The sequence below is a fragment of the Mauremys reevesii genome, linkage group 18 (genome assembly GCF_016161935.1).
Source record: "Mauremys reevesii isolate NIE-2019 linkage group 18, ASM1616193v1, whole genome shotgun sequence".
Lineage (NCBI taxonomy): Eukaryota > Metazoa > Chordata > Testudines > Geoemydidae > Mauremys > Mauremys reevesii.
Window position 1 is genome coordinate 23,990,340 of NC_052640.1, and position 25,969 is coordinate 24,016,308.

The following is a 25,969-nucleotide window of genomic DNA, read 5'->3' on the forward strand; positions in this document are numbered from 1 at the left end:
TGCTAGAGACACCTTCTTCTCTTTCAGGATGTCATGTTTGGTTTAAAGATTGAGATGGTCCCTATGTTTCCCCCACCCCCATCCCCATCTTCATATTGGGATGGAACTAAAGCTCTTCATCTGCAAGTCAGACCAAAACCAGCCCCTCCTCTTCCTCCCCCAAGAGTTGGGACAGTCCAGGTTCCAATCCCAATCTCAGCCTGGTCGTTCTAACCTCTCTTTGGTTTGACTCAAAGAGCGAGTGCTAGACTGTGCAGTCTGCCAGTGAGGCAGCTGGGTTTTGTCCTTCTCACTGCTCACAAAATGCCAGGAGAACTTTGGAAGGTGAATAGGGAACAAAAGAGTTTTTTTCTTTGTTTTTTTTGGTTTTTTCCTCTCCTGTGAAAGATTCTGCGCGTGTGAATTGAAAGCGAGGGGCTGAACTGCACCAGGCAGCCAAGCACAGTGCAAGCAGGTGCTGGGGTAGCTTTCTTAGAGATCTGTTCATGCAACTCACGCCTCATATGCAGAAATCCCCACTGTTCTAATCTGGACCCCCTTCCGCCAGCTCCCCACCTCCGCCTCTCTCTGCCAGGTCCCTCAGCCCTGCACTGCAGGGTGCTGTTCCTGTCCTGGGCAACCAGACCACTCTGCTCACACACATCTATGTTCTGAATTGTAGGACTCCCTGCCATGGTGATCTTTAAATGAGCCCCAGGCAGCCTTCAGCCCTCCTCCATGTCAAACAATACAAGCAGAGAGCATTGGGCCGCGCTCTCTGCTCTTAGTGTAACCCATATAGAGGAACAAAATGTAGATATTTCCACCAGGTGCCCTCAATAGACCTTGGTTGGTTTGCGTAGCAGTCCTGCCTCCCCCCGGCTATGATTATGGTTACGGCAAACAGTTACTGTTTAAACAAATCCTGCTCACCACCTCTTTCCAACGGCACCTTCCCTGGGGGCAATAAGGTGTTTTGCAGGCTAAGGTTAATCATAGAACATCAGGGTTGGATGGGGCCTCAGGAGGTCATCTAGTCCAACCCCCTGCTCAAAGCAGGGCCAATCCCCAAATGGCCCCCTCAGAGATTGAACTCACAACCCTGGGTTTAGCAGGCCAATGCTCAAACCACTGAGCTATCCCTCCCACCGTTTTTATGAGACCATTGGCAGCACACCACTAGTTAGGCGGTGATTTTGTGACGTGTACTAGACTTAGATAAACAATACTTTCTCCCTTCTGAGCTAAGGCAGGATTTGAATCCAGAGCTCCCAAGGCCCCAAACCAATAGCCATCGAGAAAGGGGCTCACTGACTTCAGAGGGGATTTGGGGCAGGCCACTCACCCACTATGGCCACTAGCCCTCTTGCCTTTTACGTTTCTATTGTCGCATTAGCATCCTGTGTGTGTGGACGCAAGGAACCCTGAATCTGGTTAGGGTTTATTGTTTCGTGTAGACCAGAATGTAGCTGTGCACCAAAATTGAACTCTCGCGCTATAAGGATTCCTGAAGATGAAGCCAGGAAAAGAATGTTTTAGCCTCTGAAGCAACCTTTTGTGCACAGCCCTTATACCTGCTGGAGGCCAGCCAATGCACTAGCCCATTAGTGAGGCCAGGCCTGCATTATAAAGGTACAGCGGTATAACTGCATTGCTTGGGGGTGTTTGATTTTTCCAGGAGTGTGGATTCCACACCCCCGAGGGACGCAGTTACACTGACCTAACCCTGGTGTAGACAGCGCTACGCCGAGATAGCAACCGTCTCTCACAGAGGTGGCTTAACTACTCTGACCAGAGAAGCTCTCCTATCCATGCAGGAGCGTCTTCACTGAAGTGCTGCCACTGCCCCGGTGAATCATTTAAAGTGTAGAGCTGCCCTGAGAGTGAGCCAGAAAGGAAGTGGTCATTCTGTGGGAATGCCAGTCGGCCAGGGAGGGTTCTCGGCATTATATGGGTGTGTGCATTTTCATACAAAGGGCTCATTCAGAGCAGGAGGAACCTAGCTGGCAGCTCTGGAAGGTTCGGAGGTGGGTTTTTTTTGTTTGCTTTAAATTAAAGGTCCATCTAGACGTGTCCACCTGTCATCTCTTGTCTTATATGTAGGCTGTAAGCTCTTCGGTTCAGGGGCCATCTTTTTGTTCTGTTTGTACAGCACCTGGCACAATGTGGTCCTAGTGCAAGACTGAGGCTCTTGGGTGCTATGGTAATACTACCACTAATCCTATCTGGGGGTGAGAGATGGTTTAGGCATGAATTATTGCGGCGGGCCAACTAACTTTATTCCAAAATTACCCAAATGTGGTGTTTTAGGAAAACTGGGAACAGCCAGGGGAATTTTCATACCAGTTCAGGGATCTGACCTCCCCTAATTTAGTCACATGAGGTTCTCCCCCTGCCTTGGAAGATGAAAGACAAACCAAAGTGAAATCTGAAGTTGATTACTTCCAAAATTAGTAGGTGGATTCTGCTTAGCATATTGAAGATAACTAAGGCCTGGAGCTCTGAATTCAGTGCAGCTTTGTGTGCATGGTTCTGCTCATGTGGAGTTTGTTGCAGGAATCGGATCAGTGGCGTATTATCGCCTAGGCCAACAAGGCCTAGGCCTAGGGTGGCAAATTTGCAGGGGCACTCGCGACCCCTCCCCAACTCCGCCCCTTCCCCAAATCATCGGCCCGCTTCCTCCCCCAGGTGTGCCGCGCTTCCCTTCTTCCCCATCCCTCCCAGGCTTGCCGCGCAAAAGCACTGGGAGGGAGGGAGAAGTGAGTAGCTGTGTGCTTGGAGGAGGCAGAGCAGAGGTGAGCTGGGGCCCGCGGGCGCGGGGAATAACCAGGGCAGGGCTGGGAACCACTCCCCGCCCCAGCTCTCCTCCGCTCCACCGCTGCCATCCCCGAGTGCGCCTGAACTCCTCTTCTCCCCCTTCCCTCCTAGGCTTACCGCAGGGGAGCAGAGGTGAGCGGGAGGGGGGGAGGCAGCAATTTTTTGAGGGCCATGGGGTGCCAAATTTGTTAATCCGCCACTGAATGGGATCTAAGAGTTTTTGTACATGGACAGAGGTAGGTGAATTCAGCTAAACTCTATGAAATTCAGTAACTGGAGGGAGGATTTGTACATTGCATAAAAAGTCATTTGAGAAATTGCCATTCACGTACTTTACGTTAAGCCATTGGCGTAAATGTTTGAAGGACAGGGCCTTGATTCACTTAAAATGACAAGGTCTCTTCTAAACCACTGCCCTTAAAGACCAATGGGTGACGGGCAAATTAATGAAAACGAATCATCTTAAATGTGAATGAAATGTCACAATGTCGCTGTTTCGCCAAAGTCAGCTTCCATCTCCTCTCCAGGAAATGTGGTTTAACTTCATCCTGGTTTAAAAGGGAGAAGCTGTTTAATACCTTTAAATTACAACAGCATTTCTGTATCCCATTAAAATCATTCCAGAAATAAATCTAATTCCTGGCAAAGCTCCTGTGAACTTCTTGCCAATCAATGCTAAGGCTGAGTGGAGTCATTCTTCTGTAGATTGCAGAGGCAGCGCTGGGCCTAGGAAGTTGGGAGTGTTGTTGTTGTTGTTGTTTGTTGTTGTTTTTTTCTCTTTCCTTTTTGGAGCTGCTGGGCTGTGATTGATTTAGTGTGTGTGAGATCATTGCTAATGTTTGTTTGCAGTGAGATGGTGCTGATTCAGAAGTGTGTGAGTGATGCAGACAGCATGTTTCGGTTTAGCATCCACCGCCCGCTCCCCATGGCTTTTTATCAAAACAGTAAGGTGGTCCTCCTGCTGAGTTCAGATATTCCCATTGATTCATCACCTCGACGAACGTGGCTGGGTGACTTATAAATATGCAGCTCTGTGAATACATATGCATTTAGGTTACTGTCGGTTAGCAAGATATTTATGGCTCTTTGGTTTGGGGGGTGGGATCTTTTTAGAACTTAAGTTAAAACTTTAAACATTTTTCTTTTCATTTTATTTTGTTTTAGTTTCATTATTTTAAATACATACATATTATAATCTGTCCTTTCTCCCACCCTTTGTCTATGCAGACTCTCTAACCTTTGGGGCCAGGGTCTCTTACTCTGTGTATGAACAGCACTAGCATAGTGGGGCCCTGAACTTGACTGGGGCTTCCAGGTGCTGCAGGAATACAATAATTTGTAGTTTTAAAGATGTTTTGGTTTTGTTTTGTTTTTTTTCTTTGCTTTTTTGGTAGCATTTTTAAATGTTAAAAGACTGAGACTATATTTCAATATATTGTGTAGGGTTTGTTATTAATAATGCTTAGGAGATTGTGTCTTTTTTAAGTGGGCAAGAAATTTATCAGGTAATTTTTTTTTATTCATAATAAAAAAAAATCTTTTTCAATAGCCACTTTTTTGCTAACGGTTAGGCAATGGGACCTCAAGTCACCCCTTATTTGGCATGAATGTAAAGCAGCAACTTTTCAGCTGCTGTAAACCATCCTAGCTGGAGCAGCTTCGATGGGCCCAAACACAGAGTTCTCTTTCGGTTGCTAAACTATATAAAACAATGCTAGGGGGTAATGAGAAATGCTCCTATTTAAAAATAGAGCTGTGGCAAATGAACAACTTGGGAGAATCTTGTACCACTTCAAGAATATGAGGCGCAAACAAGGTTTCTACCCTTTAAATAAGAGTATGAACTAACAAGACACCCTCATTCCCTGGATTTAAAATATTTTCCTTATGGTATGAGTGTTTGAGGAACTTCCATTAAAAGTATATTAATAAAAAAGGGCTGTCAAGCGATTAAAAAAAATTAATTGCATGATTAATTGTGTTAAACAATAATAGAATACCATTTATTTAAATATCTTTGGATGTTTTCTACATTTTCAAATATATTGATGTCAGTTACAACACAGAATACAAAGTGTACAGTGCTCACTTTATATTTTTTATTACAAATATTTGCACTGTAAAAAACAAAATAAATAGTAATTTTCAATTCACCTCACACAAGTACTGTAGTGCAGTCTCTTTATCATGAAAGTGCAACTTACAAATATCGATATTTTTTTTTGGTTACATAACTGCACTCAAAAACAAAACAATGTAAAATTTTAGAGCCTACAAGTCCACTCAGTCCTACTTCTTGTTCAGCCAATCGCTAAGACAAACAAGTTTGTTTACATTTACAGGAGATGCTGCTGCCTGCTTCTTATTTACAATGTCACCTGAAAGTGAGAACAGGCATTTGCATGGCACTTTTGTAGCCAGCGTTGCAAGGTATTTACATGCCAGATATGCTAAACATTTGTATGCCCCTTCATGCTTCAGCCACCATTCCAGAGGATATGATTCCATGATGATGATGATGATGATGCTCATTAAAAATGCATTAATTAAATTTGGGACTGAACTCCTTGGGGGTGAACTGCATGTCTCCTGCTCTGTTTTACCCACATTCTGTCATATATTTCATGTTATAGCAGTCTTGGATGAGGACCCAGCACATGTTTGTTTTAAGAACATTTTCACAGCAGATTGGTACTTGCTTTGTATTTTGTCTAATGTGAGATTTCAAAAAATAGCTGCAGCACTTGACCCAAGGTTTAAGAATCAGAAGTGCCTTCCAAAATCTGAGAGGTTTTGGGGTGTGGAGCATGCTTTCAGAAGTCTTAAAAGAGCAACACTCTGATGTGGAAACTACAGAACCCGAATCACCAAAAAAGAAAATCAACCTTCTGCTGGTGGCATCTGACTCAGAGGATGAAAAAGAACATGCGTTGGTCCGCTCTGCTTTGGATTGTTATCAAGCAGAATCCATCATCAGCATGGACGCATGTTTTCTGGGGGGGTGGTTGAAGCATGAAGGGACATGTGCATCTTTAGTGCATCTGGCATGTAAATATCTTGTGATGCTGGCTACAACAGTGCCATGAGAATGCCTTTTCTCACTTTCAGGTGACGTAAACAAGAAGTAGACAGCATTATCTCCTGCAAATTGTAACCAGGTTTGTTTGTCTGAGCGATTTGGCTGAAGTAGGACTGAGTGGACTTGTAGGCTCTAAAATGTTGTTGTGTTGTTTTTCAAAGCAGTTATGTAACAAACAATCTACATTTGTAAATTGCACTTTCACGATAAAGAGATTGCACTACAGGACTGGTATGAGGTGAATTGAAAAATACTATTTCTTTTGTTGTTTTTACAGTATAGATATTTGTAATAAAAGAAATATAAAGTGAGCATTGTACGCTTTTTGTATTCTTTATAACAGAAATCAATGTATTTGAAAATGTAGAAAAACATTCAAAATATGTAATACATTTCAAATGGTACTCTATTGTTTAACAATGCAATTAATCGTGATTAATTTTGTTGAGTTAATTGCGTGAGTTAACTGCGATTAATTGACAGCCCTAATAAAAAGAGATTCTCTAGGATATTTTAATCATGAGTGTGATTTTTTTTTTTTTTTAAAGATGGGCGTTTGAAGTGAAAAATGAGGGAGAGATGGACAAAGCCTCTATGGCATTGATATACCAGCTAAGGGGTAATTCATCCCTCTGGAATTTCTTCTGTGGTCCGGATCACACACTTTTATCTCTTTGGTGTCTTTCTGAGACTCAAGCTAGGTTCAGTCAAGGAACCTACCACTTGTGCCGTCTCCTGCTATTTAATTGCTGTTTTATTAGCGTTTTTTGTGGTCAGAGTTGGATTGCACATTTGTATTGCTCTTCAAAGATGTTATAAAGGAATAACAAATCTGTGTACATTAGCGCGTTTAGAAATAAAGGCCCCAATTCAGCAAGCACTTCAGTATGTGCTGAAAGTTTAAACATGTGCTTGAATGCTTTTCTGGAAGGGGGCCAAGTTAGGTGAAAAGCCGCAATCCAAAGTGTGGTGTGGGGCTAGATGTTATGCTATCACATACTTGGGACTTGTCTGCTAGCTAAAGGACCGGCATTAAGGAGAGTTTTCCTTTAGGCTGACAGATCGTGCGGGAGAAGGAGAGGAGGAAATTAAAAAATTTCTCCTTTGGATGGTGCTATATTACTTTTTGCTCCAAGTTGTGTTAGCTTGATAGGATGGGTAATTCTTAAATGGAAAGTTTAAACTTGTGATGACCCAGCTAATATAAAATCACATGATGATCAGATCAGTTAGTAATAACCAGTGACTTTTGCATACATATTAAAGTCTGAAAAATTATCTTAATTTACAAGGGGTGTGGGTGTGTGGGGGTGGGGGTGTGTGGAGTGATTGAGGGTAAGCGGGAAAGAGATCAGGATTCTTCGCTGTGAGGTCAGCCAGAGGTTCTGGGTCTATTACAGGAAAGGGTGGGGGAGGTTCTGTGGCCTGTGACAGCAGGAGATCAGACTAGATGATCATGATGGGCCCTTCTAGCCCTAAAGGCTATGAGTCTGAGTCTGTTTTATGCCATCTGTGTGGCGGCACGTACGCACGCACTCAGTAACCTAGCGTATGAGCAGCTGAACAGAAAGCACAAACCCCATAACCTTTAGGGGACTTTCCAGCCCTCCCATCGTGGTGTACGGTCGGATAGGGGTGCAAAAGTGAAGGTTCACTGCCACCTCTAGGCAAGTGTTAGTAACGGCATCCTCTGAAGACTGGAGCACAGAGAGAAAACAATCCTGGGATGTGTCCCAAATCATTGCAATCTCTGTGCCAGGCCACCTACTATCAGCTGCTGTATGTATGTATGCGACTACATCGGCTGTTCAGGCTTTGGTATAAATACATGTAGCTGTTTCTTTATTCCCAGTGCAGTAATCCCGCTAGGACACTTAGAATTACACGCAACAAGCATCCGAGTGAGGCCAGAGCCACCGCTCTGCACTGGATTGCTGCCTAGGTTACTGCAGCCATGATCCATGCTGGGGCTACATTCCACCACCCCCCCACAAGGATCTTAAAGAGCTAAGCATTGAGGGCAACCTGTTGTGGACAGGAGGGTTCACAGTTAAATCCTTTTGCAGTGGATCTTATATGGGGCTGTACCTAAAACTGACCTAGCCTGGGGCTGTGCACCCACCTGGGGCAGCACATTCTGCCACTGCCTTCATAAGACGCTCTAATCTAAACCCCACCTTGATAACCAGTTTGTCCTCAGAGGGGTGGGGGGAGGATGTGTTGTAGAGGGAGAGGAAAAGAGAGGCCAGCATGACAGGCGAAGAAAACTTCTTAATGCGTGTGTGAGCTGGGAATCTGGCTCCTATAATCGCACCGAGCATAGAGATTGCCTAGAACAATGTTTGGCCTGTGTTGCTTGAAATGGGGGGGGGGGGCGGCTTGAAGACATGGAGGCAACTCATGTGGAGGGGAGAGGAAGAGTTATTTTCTCTTGTCCTTTTTTTATTATTACTATTATTTTTTAATCTGCCACTTTGGTGCATCCTAAAAGCAAATAATTTGCACTTCCCAAGTATGGTTCTATGACCTGGGGACAAGACATCCCAGGCAGACATGGTTCAGTGGTATCTAGAAATGGGGGGATGCCATCCCAGGAAGGGACAGCCTCTCAACCCTCTATTCTCTGGGGTGGTGGCTCCCGAGTCCCCTCCAGCCCACATCTGTGCTGAGATGGGCATTGCTTTCTCTGCTTTTCTTGGGGCCATCCTGTGTGTCTGGCATCCTTCTCTCATGCGGGGACATTGGAGTGGCTGTGAGTTTGAGGATCAATGTTCACATGCTGGTAACCACCTCCCTTTCCCCTGGAGGAGGAGGGCACAGAGAGTACATGCCCACTATGGAGAAATTCAGTTTGTGGACACCTGTTACTGGAAGAACAGTGTCTCCCAGAGGGATGCAAACATCTGTTGTCCTATCATCAAACCCTGGCCTGGATTGGAATGGACTCACTGAACACGGATGGGACAAGGAGGCTCCTTCACCTTCTCTGCTCACCTGAGTCTTCCTTTTGCGTCCAGTTTGCCTTTTACGCCATTCATGATTTAACGTTGTATTAACCCCCAAGCATCGTTCTCCAGACTGGCTCCTAGACAGTATGGGAAGGGAGGACTGACAGACTCTTCCATGGCAGGTGAAGATTTACAGGGTGCACAGAGACTAGGGCCCTGGCCCGTTTTTTTGAATACACGGGGCCAAATTCTGCTCTTGGCTACCCTGGATTTACACACTGAGACAGAGCCTCAGCTGGCATGAATCAACATAGCTCCACTGACTTCAATGCAGGTGAAGTTGTCAGGGCTGTGTTGATTTGCACCAGTTCAGGGTCTGGCCCATTAACGTTAGCATGGATACTCTCGCTTTACAGGGGTGTGACTGAGAATAGAATTTGACGGGCAGGGCACTGCATGTCGTCACTCAGTGAATCCACAGATCTGCACCTGGGCCTTGATCCTGCTCCGCTGGTGTCCGAAATGGTGCTACTGAACGGCATGGGAATGGGCTCCTGAGGAGGAAGGTAGAGACTCACTAGGGGTGAGCTTCTCTCCTCTTAAAACACGGGCCAGTGAGGGGTGTGGGAGCCCCTCAAAGGGGCCAGCCGTGTTCCTGTACATCCCCCACTGCACTGCCCATCTCTACATCACAAAGCTGTGCACCATGGAGGCCAGGCTTGAAAACACTCTCCTGGAGGATCAATTTCCCTGGGCAGGTGTATATGAGCCCTGTGCTGAAATGGGCGACCTCTGGCCTAGCACTGTCCAGCTGTCCACTAGGCCAAGCTCAACCGGGGTGTCACTCAGCTGAAATCATGGGGGATGGGCTGGCCCAATTAGCTGTTTAAATATTCATGTTGATCTGTCAATCCTCCCACCCCCACCCCTCCTTAAATTTGTGTTGCAGGCAGGTTTCCCTGCTGAGTGTATTTGAGCAGATGCCTTTAGATAGCTTACTATTAAATTAGTCCTTCCTGCATCCAACTGGAGATAATTATGTTTTCATTAGCCTGGGCTGATGTATTACATCTTGATGTAACAGGCATGCCAGAAAAAGAGAGAGGTGGAACTGGACTTCTTTTGAACTGCCTGACACAGCCAGCTCGACTTCTCAGCTTTCCCAGGCTGGGTGCGCTTAATTAGCCTATTTTTTTCTCCCCCTTTCTTCATCGGCTAAATGCTCTGACATCTCACAGGCTCACTCGGGTGTGGTGGCTGCTTTTTTTAATCAACGGTGGAAAGTTTTCTAATTGAATTACCTGGGATGCTGCTGTTTAGGGCAACTAGACAATCTGCCACTGGGTGCTCTGGCTACCCAGTCCTTGGCTGCCCTTGTTACACACAGGAACCCCAGTGTCCGGGTTTCTCATGGGAGGGGGTGGCACATGCAAATCAGGAGAGCAGGCCCTTAGATGCAGGTTTCTTGTTTTAAGCAGGTGAAGGGCGAACTCCTGAACAGATTTTTGGATCTATTTTGTGTGGCGGTGTTGCCATAGAAATAGGGAGCAGTTGCAAAGACAGGATGCTGTCAAACCTGTGTCTACACGACGCTTTATCAGGAGCAGTTAATGCTCCACCCAGGCAGGAGAGCTAAAGCTAAGCAGACAGCCCCAGGTCTCTCCTTGGTAGAGCTCTGTGGCTTGGTTCTTAAGAACAGAAATATATTCCATTGGGGGGGTAATGCTATTCCCTCCCGCTCACCACAACCCAAGCCTCCCCTCCACCTGAGCACAGGCGTTTTAGTAGCCGAGAGTTTTTCCTTGCTTTTCAGCCTGGGCTCCTTTCCTCACCATGACAGGCGTGGGGGCGGTGGCAGAATGAGGCATAATCCAAAACCATTGTGTGGCTTGTAGCCCCCCCTCGCTGTCCCGTCCCCCACCCTTCCCTTCCCCTTGGAAATAGGTGGCTGCAGGGGCATGTGGGAAGAGACCCTGCAGGATGCAGACGCAGGGCCAGGCAAATATTTGTTTCAATAGCTGGGCGAGGGAGAGGAGCCTGGTTCCTCCCCCTCTGCATGCTCTGGATCCAGCTGTGGGGTCCATCCTCCACCAAGCTCTACCCTCGGGGGCTTGCTGGGGGGAGAGGGAGGGTGCAGACAGACAGACACTGCTCCGGGCAGCGCTGGGGCTGTATGGCTGGCACAAATCCGGCGGCACAGTTCCCCAAGTGACTGGCTAGGAGCCTTTCCCTAAGTGGGCGAGCGGGGGTGGGGGGATCTGTGTCCACCCCCGCGCCTCCTTAGTGCGAGCTGGCCGGTCCTGGCTCGAGCCCCCCCTCCCCCCTTTGCTTTGGGAGAGGGGCAGAGCGGATGAAGCAGGCTGCAAAGTGCCTGTCAACAAGCGCGGGGGGGGGGGGGAGTTCCTAGCTCTCCACTGGGGTGGTTAGTATTGGCCCCCTGCTACAGTGGACCCCCCCGCAACCCGCCCAGGCGGCTCTATAAGAGCTGGAGGGTGCTGCGCGCACAGAGCCTGGACTCCACCCCGCTCCACCCCCCTGCTTGGACGTCCAAGCGAATTCGTTTCCGCGATGCTAGGATAAAGGAGGCACATTAAGGAATAAATTCCTGCTCGCCGCGCGCGTTCAGCTCAGCGCCGGGGCTCCGTCCCTACCGATTGCTGCTGCTTGTCGCCTCCCCGCGAAGAGCCGCTCGGTGCTTGCAGGGGGGGCTGGCACAAGCAGGGCGCGGGAGAGCGGAGCAGGCAGCCCCGTTGCCGGGGGAAGGGGGGACTGCACCTCGGCCAGCCAAAGGCGGATCCTCTCGCGGAAAGGTAAGTGCCTGGAGCTGAGCATCTCCGCTCGCCTAGCAGAGCAGCGGGCTGGCAACTGCGTTTGTGCGTTAACCAGGACCGGGAGACTGGAAGGCACCCGGCGTGACCTCTGGGCGCGCCGGGATACCGCTGCCTCTGGGCACGTTTCCCCAGGAGCAAAGGTTTCCCCCTTCCAAGGAAAAGCGACCGTGCTCGTAGCAAATCTGCGGGGGGAGGAAGCCAGGCTGTCCGCTGAGGCACAGGCAGATCCGTTGGGTTGGGCCGGCGTTTCTCTAGCAAACTTTGCAGCTACTTTTCACTTTGTTCGGAAGCGCGCGCGCGTGTGTGTGTGTGTGTGTGTGTGCCTCTAATACACAAAGCTGCAATGACAACTAATCAACAACAATAGTGGAGGGAAAGGGGTGCTCGCCTGGGGGCAGGTACAGATCATCCTCTTCAGCACTTTAAGAAGCGCTACAACATGCGTGCCCTGGGTGTAGTATCTCTGGGTGCGCACACGGTTCTCTAGCAAATGTGTGTGGACTAGGCGAGATTGTGATGTTTTCACCTAGAACTTCGCTCTGTCCACCTGGCGCCGATGCGGTTTCAGTGTTGGGTACTTGGTGCAAACTGAAGCTGCGGGAGCGAACAAGTTGTAGGGATTCCCCCCCCCCCCCGCGGATAAATGCGGGGAAGCTGTTACAAGCCCGCCGGCTCTCGTGTTCGCCAGTCGCCCCCGAATTTCCTCGCTTCTGTTCCCGTTCACACGCTGGAAGGCAAGGGCAGCGCGGAGCGAGGAAAGCGGGCGGCGGATTAACGTTTCCCAGGCTGTGCAACGCGGGCACTTGTTGGAAGTGGGAGACGGGGTTAGGCGAAGTGCTGGCCGCGCAGAGGAAGAGCGGGGCTGGGTTTCTCCGCTTGGCTCCCAGCTCTTTCCCAGGCGCTGTGTGACAGACCAGCAGGAAAGCCCCTCCGCTTTGGTCGGGGGATTCGCCAAGGGAAAGCCGGGAGCAGGCACTCTCCGCCCCGGTCTCTCCAGGTCTCCGGCCTCTCCAGGCGCAGGTGTCTTTTCCTGGCAGTTCCAGAGCGCATGGAAAAGCAAAGGCGCTGCAGAGAACCCCGCAGCTCTTAGGGCAGCAAATCTCCCCCGGCCGGTGTGACTCTCAAACGGCCTTGCTGGGGCTGGTAACCCCCTGGCAGGCAGGTCTGTCCAGTGCCGGGTCAGAACCGTGCCAGCCACAGCGACCGGCTCTTGTTTTGGCTTCAGAGGCTCCTGCTTTTTCTCCCGAGTCTCGTCGGGACGCGCTCTCCTGCCCGCACTGAGCGGGGGGAGTGTGCCCGCGGGGCTCGGGAAACTCTCCCCTGGGGCAGGAGGGCCGGGGCTGCTCGGCGGAGAGCGGCCGCGTACAGAGCTCCGCGGAGCCCTGGGCTGGGGCAGGGACGCTGGAGCGCTGGCGGGGGGCAGCGATCTCCACCCGGGTAGCATTGACACGGCGGCTGGCACCAGCTTCACTTCGCCGGGACCTCGGGCCGCTCCGGTTCTAGTTTGACGTCGCTTTGAAGACTAGCCGGGGTATTAACATGTGCATTGCCCTTCGGCTGCTCCAGCCCCCTGCCCGGCCGGGGCAGATCGCAGTCACCCCCGGGGTTGGGGGGGAGAAGCCAGCGAGATGGCGCGGCTGCGAGTTTTGCTCCCCGTGAATTACCACCCATCCCAGGGCCGAGCTGTTGCTGTAACTCTGTTCAGGTGTAGCGGGGCCCTGAGAACCAGCAGCAAAAACCAGGCTCCGGGCGGGACAGTCCCTGGCTGAAAGAGAAGAAACCGCCGCCTGCGGCCTCTCCAGCGTGCCCGGCTTTCCCCTGGGGAAGCCGGGCTCGGGGCTGCCCGCTCGCTCGGCCGAGGTGCGCGGATCCCTGGGGGCGAATGACTCCATAGATCCGGGTCCCGTCCCTGGCACCCTCTCCCCGAACCGCCCTAAGGCCGGGGGAGCTAGAAAGAGCATCTGGCAACTGCAGGGGTCATTGGACAACGCCCGGGGTGATCCGGACCCAGCCGAGCCACCCGGGCGCTCCGGAGCATCCACCCCGGGTTCGCATCTGCCCGAGAGCTAAGGGGGAGCCGCCGCCGCCCGTTGACCCTGCTCACGCTTCACCTAAAGGAGTCCTCAGAAGTTTCGAGACTTTTTTAAAGCTTTTCAGGCCCTGGAAACGCACCAAGCTCGGCCCCTGCAACCGGCCCTGGGGTCCCCCCTCCGCGTTGCGTCGTATTCCCGGCTCCGTCCTTCCCCCTCCGACCCGCTTTACCTAGGAAAGGAGAATCGCTCAGCGGAGCAAACGAGCTAGGGGTGGGGGGGGGTCAAAGAAAGCCGCTTTCTCGTGCTGGGCGGCGGGCCGACGTGCAGCGCCGGGGTTACCACTGAGTAACTAACGCCCCTTCCCACCCGCTCCGCCATCCACCCTCCCTGCGCCCTCTCGCCGACGTGTCCACTCGCTAAAGAGTCCGCCCCGGGCCCTGTGCGCAGGTGACAGGCACAGGCTGCTCCCAGGCTGCCGGAGCAGCCACCTGGGGGCTCCCCACCGATCACCCCGCTAGTAAACCCGCCTTGCTCCGAGCACCTTCCCCGCTGCGCCTGACCTCCCTCCCGCAGGCCCTGGCTGGGCCGCCCGGGCCGCCCTGGGGCGCTGCCCCCGTACCCCGTTGCCAAAGGAGAGTCATTCTCTCCGCGGCAGGTTTTACGGGCGCTGCGCAGGGCGCTAGGGGAAGGGGAGCGGGCGGATCACAGGGCCAAGGGGGTGTCCTTCCAACGCGCCGCTTGCTCCGGGGAGACCCGGATCCCCTGGGGCAGCAGCGGGTGCCGCTGCTCCCGGAGCAGCTGGGTTCAGCGCCCAGCCGAGAGCAGGCCGGGCAGCCCCGGGATCTGTCCGTGGTGCTGAAGCTGGACTAAGGCCTTTCCGGGCAGCGGGCGCCCGCGGGATGCACAAGCCTCGCTGGCTTCCAGAGGCGCCTGTTGGCCGGATCCTCGGCCCCGGCGGCGGGTGAGTTCAGAGCGAAGCATGATGATGAGAGCGGCTCTGGGCGCCTCCCCCCACCAAATACACCCAGGCTCCCCACACACACCAAAATACACCCAGGCTTCCCCCCCACACACACACACCAAAATACACCCAGACTCCCCCCCCCACACACACACACACCAAAATACACCCAGGCTCCCCCCACACACACACACACCAAAATACACCCAGGCTTCCCCCCCACACACACCAAAATACACCCAGGCTTCCCCCCCCCACCAAAATACACCCAGGCTCCCCCCGCCCCCACACACCCCAAAATACACCCAGGCTTCCCCCCCCCACACACACACCAAAATACACCCAGGCTCCCACACACACACACACCAAAATACACCCAGGCTTCCCCCACCACCACCAAAATACACCCAGGCTTCACACACACCAAAATACACCCAGGCTTCCCACCACCACCAAAATACACCCAGGCTCCCACACACACACACACCAAAATACACCCAGGCTTTCCCCCCCACACACACACACCAAAATACACCCAGGCTTCCCACCAGCAGCAAAATACACCCAGGCTTTGCCTGCGAGCTCCACACCCCAGGGAATCTCTACTTCCAGCCCTGGGGCGCTCGCTCGGAAACGCGAGGGCGGTGACAAGCTGTAAAACGTGTTCTAGGCTCCTCTGCAAGGTGCAGGCCTCGATCAGCACCAGGCCTGGAGAGCCGGTCTCCCCTCTTACCACCTCTCCTGGCTGCTCGCTCTAAGCGCTAACCCGGGAGCAGGAGGCTTCGCCCAACCTCAGGTGCGCAGCGCTCCCTGAAGCGGAGTCAACGCCCTTGGGAGGCTGCGGGTCTCCAGTTCTCTGAGCCCGACTTCAGTGCGGTCCCGCTTGGGGCAAAGCGGGTGGGGATTTCCCAGGCTCTTTGTCCGGCCCAGCACAATGCCCTGTCCCTCTCCCCCTCCATGCCCCGGCTGGCCCACCCCCGGCCGGGACCCGTCCTCCAGCCTAGAACGAAATTCGGGGTCCCACCTCGAACGGCCCAGAACGGAAGAGCGGGACCAGGACCCCGGGGTTCGGGTGCTGTCCGTTAGGGGAGGCAAACTTCAGATCCGGATCTCGATTCAGATTTTGAAACTCCCTCCCATAACCTGGGGTGTCCACACCTAGAGAGGAGACGGAGCAAAATCCTTGGTCATTTCTCGTCCAGCCTGATGCCCGCTCCATTCTGCTTCAAGTTAACGGCTAGAGAAGGAGGGGCAGAGAAAGTGCCTCGTCAAGGAAACGGGAAGGGGGGGGGTCATTTCTTTACTTGTTTGGCTCCAGGACATTGGAAAGCAATTTTTAGCTTTGAAAAAACCGTACTTTGTTCCCCCAAGACTCAAGCGGGATGTGCGCCGCTTGCAGTGCATCTCGTGTGACTCGGAGCAGGGCTGTGTGGAGCCAAAGCACGGGGGATGTTGCGTTCAGCATTTCTTAACATCAGGTTTTGTTAACAAAGAACACGAGCAGATGCGCCGTAATGAATGGAATATCCCAGGGGGTCAGATCCGTGTTGGTGTAAATCAGCATCGCTCGGTTCAAGTCAATGGAGCTACACGGATTTACACCATCAAAAGAGTTTGGCGTAACTGGATGCTCTTGAATATACAGCTAGGTGCTGCATTCATTTCCTCCCTGTGCTTTCAAGTTAGGATTTTCCTCCTGAAAATCCTGTCAGGCCACTTGATAATTATGTACTAAATCCCTGAGGGTCTGCTCCACCTCCCATTGAAGTTAATGGAAAGATAGATGCTCATTGATTTGAAGGGGAGCAGAATCAGCTACTCGCTGTGAATGGAGCTGTACAGATGTGTGGGGATTAAAGGAGGGACCTGGAAAGGCACAAAGGCGGGGAACTGCCAAAATCCATCTGCCTTTCAATGACAGTGGAGGCCTGAATGCCATTTGTGCCTGAGAAATTCCCCCACCCACCCCCCAGGCAGGGCCCCTGCCCCCAAAGAATTTACAACCTGGGTTTAGCTATAACATCCTAGTGATAACCTAGCTGAGGAGCTGATCCTATAAGCTGTTGTTCTTTTTTTTGCTAACGAGTCTGTATTTGCATTTCAGGTCAGTAGTGGATCTGTATAAAGGCTCAGGAAATCTGCCTAAATGTTTAAATCAGTGACTGAAAACTATGTATAGTAACTGATAAGTCATGTGAGCTCAGCTTGCATACATTAACATTTACCTTTCCTGAGTAAGGAGAATACTGTTCAATACCTCCACAATCAGTCCATGCTGGGAGCCAGATATGTACAGAAACCATGACGGTGGCATTCTGCTCATGCATGGGTACAATAACTGTGGCATCAAAACAACTTGATGTGGATTATCGGGTCACTCATGGATGTCCATAAATAAACATGTTCTGGCCTAAAAATAGAGGGATCCTGTAAGCCAGTGCCGTTGCTGAAACTAAGGGAGTGTGTGTTTGCTCGCATCAGCCTGTTCCAAATGAATTTCGTAGCACAATGTGGAGTACCTGAACCAATGTACTCTTATGTTAATATCATCTGGTTGAACATCACCGTACACTGCAGCTGTAAAGCAAGCAGTGCTAAGTACCAGTATGACAATGTATTAATGTTCGGCACTTGTGTGTGACTGGATGTAGCATGGATGTAAATTTGGATGCACCCGTTATGAGATATACAAACGGTTTATAGATGCAGTACTTGGGTATCTGAGTATAGCATATATAAGAAATCTATATATATTTAGGCTAATACTTTGCCTTTCCATATCCCCTTTTATCTGAGAATCTCAAAGCACTCTATAAACAATTAACTGGGCTTCACAACTCCATGTATTATCCCCATTGCACGGACAACGAGGCCCACGTTTTCAGAGGTGCTAAGACCCTGCAACTCTTATTGATTTGTGAGGGGAGTCTGTGAATGCTCCGAGACTTTTAAAATTGGATCCTCTCTTCAATTGGACCCCCCTCCCCCCTAAAAAAAATTGAGGCATCCAAAAATTAGTGAACACTTGAAAATGTAAAATGTGGGCCTGGCCAGGTTTATGGAGAAAAGGTGAGATTGGAATTCTGGGCTCTTCAGTGCCTCTGCCTTTCTCAATGGTAGTGTAAAAACATCTCCCTGAGTAGATCTACAGGGCAAAAATTGGCCCAGATTGAAGAGTTCATTTGCTTCTGCTCTTTACTGGCCCCCTCCCTCCAGTGTACAATAGCCTTTGGTTTGCAGCATCCTGCTTATTTCCGCATCAACCAGAAGTGATGACACAAGTGCAGGATTATGCCATCCGGGCCAGGGAGTAAGCATCCAGAACAGATACACTCTGAAGGCCCGATCCTGCCTCTCTCGCTCAGGTTGAGTTGTAACTTTCTTGGGGTTTGATTCTGTGCTCTGCATCCAGCACTCAGTACAAATGTTTTCACGCACCACAGTGGGTGCGGGATCAGGCCATTGCAGACCAGTCTGGTTGAAACCATTGGGACTACTTGCTAGGTAAGGCACTGCTCAGCATGAGTGAGGTGCCCAAACTTAGCCTGGAAGAAATGTTTGTTGTCCAAAATGCCTTTCCACCAGGAGACTGACACTCAGGAACAGAAGACTGGATGGGACCTCTTAGGTCATAGAGTCCAGACCTCATAGTGCTAGAGGGGCCTCCTGGGTTATAGAATCCATTCTCCAGCTTTTGCAGGCAGTGCTGTCATATGGTCTTGTTCATAAACTCATCAAGGTCCAACTCTAGACTACTGACAACCTCTTTTACTTTTAAACCGCCGCTAACCAAGAAAAGGGAACAAAACCCCAAACACCCCACCCCCAAAACCCAACAAACAAAAACCCTTCCTCCAGCAGAACTTTGAGCCTGTAAAGGGAATTGCTGGAGACTCCATATAGTTCACTGGGGATTTTGCAGTTGATTTTGCCTGGAAGACATTCAGGTGCTACAGGGATGGATGGTGTATAAACCCCTAAGATAAAAGAAACTGAGATTCTGGGCCTGAATCATCGCTGCTCTACACCTTGCACCATCATTTGCACCAGTGAAAAGTGGGAGCATAAGGCTACTGGATCCAAAAGGCAGCACCGCACACCCACTCTCCACTGGTGTAAATGATGACTCAAGGTGAAAGGCAATGGTGAAGCTGGCCCCCTGCTTTTATGCCCATGTCCCTAGAGATCGAAGTAGCGATGTTGGGTGGGAACAGGAGAACATTTGGAGGAATTATCTCCAAATGGAATGCTTCCATAAGGAACTGGCAGCAAATCTTGAATGCCACTCTGTCTTGCTAAATGACTGCGCTTCAAACCAAGAAACCATAACTCCTGCCAGGAGAAGCTTGACGTTTTCATGAGGATTTTAAATAGTGATATGAGTCATTCTTTCTAAAAGTCTGTGACAATGAAGTTTATTATCATTTTCTGTCTTAATTAGGCTGCTTCTCTCTCGGGCTTGTTATATTAGGAGCATTTAACAGGGAGCTAGGAAGATTTCTGAGAGTCAGCAGGAGAAAGAATGTAAGAGAGTCTGGGCTTCTGTGAAATTAGTTCTAAGCTTTATCCCTGGAACATCTTAAGTTGAGATTTCTGCCATTGACTTTATTGCTTCTGGCTGGCTGGCTGCATTAGAGCGATTAAAGTTTCAGCCAACCTGCTGCAACTTAAATATCTATTAAAATGGAAACATGTTTTCTTTCTTGTGCCTTGATTGGATTTCAAAGCCATATATCAAGTTACATTTTCTCATCTATTTCCCATCCATCTCTTGTACTTTTGGTAAGAGTTGTGGACAAACTGTTGTCATATCAGCATAGATCCATTTGTCAAATTGGAGCCTCCGATAAAATTCCATTCCCTTCGGGAAATTGATATCAATGAAATTTATGTTCTGCAGATGGGCCCATACCAAATAAGAGCTTTAATTTTGCTTGTGGATGGGGTGGAATTGACTATTTTATCCAAAGAGTTTCAATATCACATTTCAGATGCAAAACAGAAAACAAACAAACACTGTACGAAACAGTGAAATAGAAGTGGCGATCTTCAATATCACATTTCAGATGCAACCCCTACCCCCCCAATCCACTTATGAAATGGAAGTGGCAATCATGTTATTGAAATATGTTTAGCCCTGGAACTCTAAAAAAGCTGTTTCCATCATCAACATAGTTGTCTTGGCAACATTAAAATTTATTTCTCTCAATCTGCTTAGACAGCTGCAGGTTATTTCACTATATTTCAAACAAACTCCAATGGCATGTTATATATAGGATCCAATCTTGCTCCCATTGAAGGTCAGATCCTACTGTGATGAGCACTACCACTGATTTCACTGGGAATGTGTAGGAATGCTGTACAGATGAAATACAATTGGCTGGTATTACAAGACCTGTTGGTTTCCTGGACTTGGCATTACTTTGTCATGGAATGCACTGAGTGATGATGATTCAGATAAATATGAAACCATGTCCTAGTAACTGAACAAATGTACATTTGTTCACACTGAAGAAATACTGTATCACTTGGATTCAGTTCAACTATATTGGGATGAGGAAACATGTACTGCTTTAATTTCATGAAAACAAAGCCCTGATTAGAGACTAACGTATTCTCTTAAGAAACGAACACAGATTTATTTATATCTGAAAGTAGGCAATAGTTTTATTAACTGCTTTCCTGCTGGTGCCCATTCTGTATACATCCATAATGAATACACACTGGCTGTACTGCTAAATATATCAGGCTAAGCATCTTAGGGTTACCAGACGGCAAATGTGAATAAGAACAGCCATACTGAGTCAGACCAAAGGTCCATCTAGTCCAGTATCCTGTCCTCTGACAGTGGCCAATGGCAGGTGCCCCAGAGGGAGTGAACCTAACAGGCAATGATCAAGTGATCTCTCTCCTGCCATCCATCTCCACCCTCTGACAAACAGAGGCTAGGGACACCATTCCTTACCCATCCTGGCTAACAGCCATTCATGGACTTAACCTCCGTGAATTTATCCAGTCCTCTTTTAAACGCTGTTATAGTCCTAGCCTTCACAACCTCCTCAGGCAAGGAGTTCCACAAGTTGACTGTGCACTGTGTGAAGAATAACTTCCTTTTATTTGTTTTAAACCTGCTGCCCATTAATTTCATTTGATGGCCCCTAGTTATTGTATTATGGGAATAAGTAAATAACTTTTTTCCTTATCTACTTCCTCCACATCACTCATGATACTCATGATATATACCTCTATCATGTCCCCCCCTTAGTCTCCTCTTTTCCAAGCTGAAAAGTCCTAGCCTCTTTAATCTTTCCTCAAATGAGACCCGTTCCAAACCCCTAATCATTTTAGTTGCCCTTCTCTGAACCTTTTCTAGTGCCAGTATATCTTTTTTGAGATGAGGAGACCACATCTATACGCAGTATTCAAGATGTGAGTGTACCATCAATTTATATAAGGGCAATAATATATTCTCCGTCTTATTCTCTATCCCCTTTTAATGATTCCTAACATCCTGTTTGCTTTTTTGACTGCCTCTGCACACTGCGTGGACGTCTTCAGAGAACTATCCACGATGATGCCAAGATCTTTTTCCTGATTTGTTGTAGCTAAATTAGCCCCCATCATATTGTATGTATAGTTGGGGTTATTTTTTCCATTGTGCATTACTTTACATTTATCCACATTAAATTTCATTTGCCATTTTGTTGCTCAATCACTTAGTTTTGTGAGATCTTTTTGAAGTTCTTCACAGTCTGCTTTGGTCTTAACTATCTTGAGCAGTTTAGTATCATCTGCAAACTTTGCCACCTCGCTTTTTATCCCTTTCTCCAGATCTTTATGAATAAGTTGAATAGGATTGGTCCAAGGACTGATCCTTGGGGAACACCACTAGTTACCCCTCTCCATTCTGAGAATTTACTATTTATTCCTACCTTTTGTTCCCTGTCTTTTAACCAGTTCTCAGTCCATGAAAGGACCTTCCCTTTTATTCTATGACAACTTAATTTACGTAAGAGCCTTTGGTGAGGGACCTTGTCAAAGGCTTTCTGGAAATCTAAGTACACTATGTCCACTGGATCCTCCTTGTCCACATGTTTGTTGACCCCTTCAAAGAACTCTAATAGATTAGTAAAACACAATTTCCCTTTACAGAAACCATGTTGACTTTTGCCCAACAATTTATGTTCTTCTATGTGTCTGACAATTTTATTCTTTACTATTGTTTCAACTAATTTGCCCAGTGCTGATGTTAGACTTACCAGTCTGTAATTGCCGGGATCACCTCTAGAGACCTTTTTAAATATTGGCGTTACATTAGCTATATTCCAGTCATTGGGTACAGAAGCCGATTTAAAGGACAGGTTACAAACCTTAGTTAATAGTTCCACAACTTCACATTTGAGTTCTTTCAGAACTCTTGGGTGAATGCCATCTGGTCCCGGTGACTTGTAAATGTTGAGTTTATCAATTAATTCCAAAACCTCCTCTAGTGACACTTCAATCTGTGACAGTTCCTCAGATTTGTCATCTACAAAAGTCGGCTCAGGTTTGGGAATCTCCCTAACATCCTCAGCCGTGAAGACTGAAACAAAGAATCCATTTAATTTCTCCTCAACGACTTTAACGTCTTTAAGTGCTTCTAAGGTGACCCTCACCCCCCCCATGTGTCTCGATATTTTCTCCCTCTCATCTGATCACCCTAAGCGCTCCTTTTGTATCTCGATCATCCAGGGGCCCCACTGGTTGTTTAGCAGGCTTCCTGCTTCTGATGTACTTTAAAAATATTTTGTTATTAACTTTGGAGTTTTTGGCTAGCCGTTCTTCAAACTCCTCTTTGGCTTTTCTTATTACATTTTTACACTTAATTTGGCAGTGTTTATGCTCTTTTCTATTTACCTCACTAGGATTTGACTTCCACTTTTTAAAAGATGCCTTTTTATCTCTCTCTGCTTCTTTTACATGGTTGTTAAGCCACGGTGGCTCTTTTTTACTTCTTTTACTGTGTTTTTTAATTTAGGGTATACATTTAAGTTGGGCTTCTATTATGGTGTCTTTAAAAAGCATCCATGCAGCTTGCAGGGATTTCACTTTAGTCACTGTACCTTTCTGTTTAACTAACCCCCTCATTTTTGCATAGTTCCCCTTTTTTAAATTAAATGCCACAGTGTTGGGCTGTTGAGATGTTCTTCCTACCACAGGGATGTTAAACGTTATTATATTATGGTCACTATTTCCAAGCGGTCCTGTTATAGTTACCTCTTGGACCAGCTCCTGCACTCCACTCAGACTAAATCGAGAGTTGCCTCTCCCCTTGTGGGTTCCCGTACCAGCTGCTCCGAGAAGCAGTCATTTAAAGTATCAAGAAATTTTGTCTCTGCATTTCATCCTGAGATGACACGTTCCCCGTCAATATGGGGATAATTGAAATCCCCCACTATTATTGAGTTCTTAATTTGGATAGCCTCTCTAATCTCCCTAAGCATTTCATCATCACTATCACTGTCCTGATCAGGTGGTCAATAATAGATCCCTAATGTTATATTCTTATTAGAGCATGAAATTACTATCCATAGAGATTCTATGGAACATGTAGATTCACTTAAGATTTTTACTTCATTTGATTCTACATTTTCTTTCACATATAGTGCCACTACCCCTCCCACCCACGACCTGTTCTGTCCTTCCGATATATTTTGAACCCCGGAATGATTGTGTCCCATTGATTGCTCTCAGTCCATTAGGTTTCTGTGATGCCTATTATATCAATATCCTCCTTTATCACGAGGCACTCTAGTTCACCCATCTTATTATTTAGACTTCTAGCATTTCTGTACGAGCACTTTAAAAACTTGTCACTATTTACTTGTCCCTATAAAAACAGGACATCTGGTCACTCGAAAGCATCTGGACTGGGCACTTGACTTCTCCATTGGGATGAACAGGAGAAGAATCCTTCCCATCCCTCAAACAGGCTGTGGGATGGCAACACCGCTTGCTGCACCCAGCGATTGCCAGGGGCTCCATGGCCCTAGATCTCCCCACCTCTCCCTCCATGGGGGCGAAGGACCAAATGTTGTAGATAGTGGTAGAGACTCCATGCCTCCCCCTGCATGTGGCTGCTCAGGCAGCTCCCACCGATCTGAGCACAGGGGGGACACTGCAGCCTCTTTCTCCTCTACTCTATGCAGCAGAACCCACCAGTTGCATTATCAGCGAGCCCCCCCAGACCTATAGAGGAATAGGCAAGAGTTGTCCCCTGGGATTAAATCCCAGCATCCTTTCTTCGGCACAACTTCCACTGAAATCAGTGGGAGCTTTGGCCAAGTAAGAACTGAAGGATCCAGTGATTTCAGTGGGACGTTAAATGGTGACAGTAGCATATTGGGCGTGGTGGAGGCACAGCAGGGAAAGAGTTAAAATGCACTGCTACAGCCTGCATGGACTGGCTAGGTAAATTTGAGTGGTCCCACCAAATATTGGGATGGTCACTGGCAGAAAAGTAATAGCCGGGTATCAGTAAGCACAGAGCGCTGGCAACGGCAAATAAAAGAATTTCCTTTACCTGTAGGTGCAAGTCAGCCTTACAAAACAGTCAGGAAAATGTACCAGCCCAGACACACGATTTACTTTCCCCCCCCTTTACTCTGTTGACTGATAACAACATGCATAATGTTTTACTTGCCTGCCAAAGAAATATTACCTGGTTCAAAGTGGATTTTTGCAAGGCTGGGGTAGATGGATATTTGGGATTGTCAGAAAAATATCATCATGAGAGCAAAAAGAGCTGGGTACTGTGTATATATGTATCACTGCAATTGTTTGAAACGGAATGGCGTTCTGTGCAAAGCAGTTGGCAAGAGTACAGATGACTGTCAGTGAATTATCTCAGTGCTCCATTTTCAGGTCCACGAACGCGGGTTTACAGTAGCTGTGCATATGTTGCATCCCATTGCTCTTCATCAGACTCACCGAAGCTCCATGGCTTGTAAAAATTAAACCGGCATAAATCTATCAGCTCCGGGGCTCTTTGTCTAACCATATCAATCCCATGAAAACTGATTTAAACAAGACAATAGTGTGCATTTAAAGCTGGCACATAAAAATGTAAGCCATTAACATAGCCAAGATATATGAGGGAGAGGACTCAATTGATTTTCTGAAGGCCTGGGTAAAATAAGTGTCATTCCTGAGGGCAGGTGTGTAATGTGCGTCTACTTCTGGTAGCCTGGAACTGATGGCTGGCGTAGTTAGGGGACTGTACATTACCACATAAGATTGATTTGCCTCCTGTCTTGCTTTTAAATAAAATCAGCCAATTAACATGTGTGCTGGATTTTATTACTTGGGATTGCATCTGGCGACTCTAAAAGCTTTTCTTATCAGTTTCTGTGGGATTTGGGGTTTCTTAAACCAAGGACCGCCAAGCTGCTTTGATTTTTATGCCTCACCAACCATTAGCTCTTACCCAGGGCCCAATTCTGCTCCCGTCAACCATGCTGATTGGGTGTTTGGTCTCCGAATAGTTCCACTGAAATCAAAGCGGCTGCGCAGGGGGTAATGCACCACTCGGTGGGAGTGAGTGGATCAGAATCCAGCCCAGAGTTAATCCCTTTCAGCAAAGGTTCTGAAAGCACGTCACAAACCATTAAACCTTGCAACACCTTCATAAAGTGGGTTGATACTGTTACACATGGGGAAGGAAACCTAAGCAGAGAGGTGAACTGATTTTGTCCATGGTCATGAAGGGCAGCCGGTAAGAGAATGCAAGAGTGCTGGTTCACAATCCCTTCTTGTTCTGACCGTTGGCTGCCTAACCTGCAACCCCTGGAGTGTCAGCGTATTTATTTTGGGTCTCACTAGACCACAGTAACGTGTGTCTGTTGCCAAGTCTGCATCCTACAGCACAGCACAGCCACTGCTATCAATAGCAGCAATTCTTTATGAGGGGGTTGCGGCGTGTGTGTGTGTGTGTATGTGAGTGAGTGTGTGTTGCCATTAAATGGATGCACTCTTAGGTATTTCTGTGGCTGCCATAACTGTAATATTGGAGCAGCTCGCTCGGTCCAATGTTTTTATCATCACACCACCCTGAGGAGGCAGGGCAGTGCTATTATCCCCATTTGACAGATGTGGAACTGAGGCCCAGCGAGACTAAGTGATTGATTTACCCAAGATCACATAGGAAGCCTGTGGCAAAGCAAGGAATAAAGCCTGGGTCTCCCAAATCATAGGCTAGTGTACTATTTAAACCGGTTCTCTTTCATATGGAAATGAGAAAAGGATCATCCATCAATGCGGCATTCAAAGGCAAATCCTGCTCA

General features: G+C 48.3%; 1 protein-coding gene across 2 annotated transcripts in view; it reads left to right on the forward strand.

The window, feature by feature from the left end:
* The window catches only part of NOS1 (nitric oxide synthase 1), a 143,737-nt gene that overhangs the window by 40,870 nt on the left and 76,898 nt on the right, over positions 1-25,969 (forward strand). The window contains exon 1 of one of the 2 annotated variants that reach the window (XM_039505123.1): positions 11,420-11,633. The exons of the other annotated variant lie outside the window; for it this stretch is intronic. The gene's annotated coding sequence lies outside the window, so the exon portion shown is untranslated. Of the gene's footprint in view, positions 1-11,419; positions 11,634-25,969 lie in introns of those variants that run through there. 2 annotated transcript variants of the gene reach the window in all.